This window comes from Rattus norvegicus, chromosome 13 (assembly GCF_036323735.1).
Source record: "Rattus norvegicus strain BN/NHsdMcwi chromosome 13, GRCr8, whole genome shotgun sequence".
NCBI classification, from domain to species: domain Eukaryota; kingdom Metazoa; phylum Chordata; class Mammalia; order Rodentia; family Muridae; genus Rattus; species Rattus norvegicus.
Genome location: NC_086031.1, coordinates 107,262,623 through 107,263,630, shown reverse-complemented (window position 1 = coordinate 107,263,630; position 1,008 = coordinate 107,262,623). Strand labels below are relative to the sequence as shown.

Below are 1,008 nucleotides of genomic sequence, written 5' to 3'. Positions count from 1 at the left end.
TTATGTGTTCCACGCATAAAACAGCTTCACCACCAAGCCAGGCATCAGGCTAGGATGAACAAAGTACCACATCCACTCTGCCCCTGACTGGTATAAGAACACCACCAAGGTGTCTCTTTGCCCATTGCCAGGGAGTGGGCATCAAAATTGTTTTTATTTTGCATTTTCCTTTTTAATCTTTACTGTTTTCTCTTTTTTTAAAAAAAACAAAAATCTGCTAAAGTGGAATTTCTGACAAAATAATGCTGCCTTAGCACTCAGGAGCTGAGAAGAGAAGCGCTCTTCCCGAACTCTGTTGATCCAGTGTGGCTAAAAGGATCTGATGCTGACTCATCGGTCACACAACCTCGCCCACCCACTCTACCACCCAGGACAGGTGGGACAGAGGAACAACAGACCCTCATGACAGGACAGAAGACGGCAATGTTTCCACAGAAAAATCTCGATCAAACGTAAGGGCAGTGGAGGTCGCAAGAACCAAAATGGAGTCATTTGTTGAACAACAAACAACAAAAGGTAAACAAACTGGAAGAAACATGGGCTTGCACAGATCACCACAAACTTGTATAAAAAGTGATTCCATATGAGCCTCTGTCTAGCAACTCCATGTAGCCCCAAACTGACACAGGTGGAAGTCAAAGGGGGACAGACCTCAGTCATGCAGGGTGAGCAAGCCTGAGAGCTACTACACCTCAGAGTTCTTGGGATCCCTGCTAGGGACACTAGGGAGGCAGATTCACTGAAGAAACACACACAAAGTCAGTTCCAACAGCGTATCTGACCAGTGAGTCTACAATGTGCACAAGGGGCTCTCTAACTGGGTAGAGAAGTAAGGGAGGCCAAGGGCAAACATAACAAGATTGGTCTAGCTTGTATGGCTTCCTGACATCTTCCTCTGGGACTAGAAGGGATGGTTTATACCCAGTATGGGCAATCTGCCTTTTGCCTAGTAACTGTGGCTAATGTTTAAAAAGAAGACATGGGGCCAAGAGAGCACACCATGACTCC

The 1,008-nt window shown here is 46.0% G+C and overlaps 1 pseudogene; it reads right to left on the bottom strand.

Moving 5' to 3' along the window:
- On the bottom strand, nt 1-136 carry LOC120096391 (small nucleolar RNA SNORA48; annotated as a pseudogene).
- Nucleotides 137-1,008: the final 872 nt, after the last annotated feature.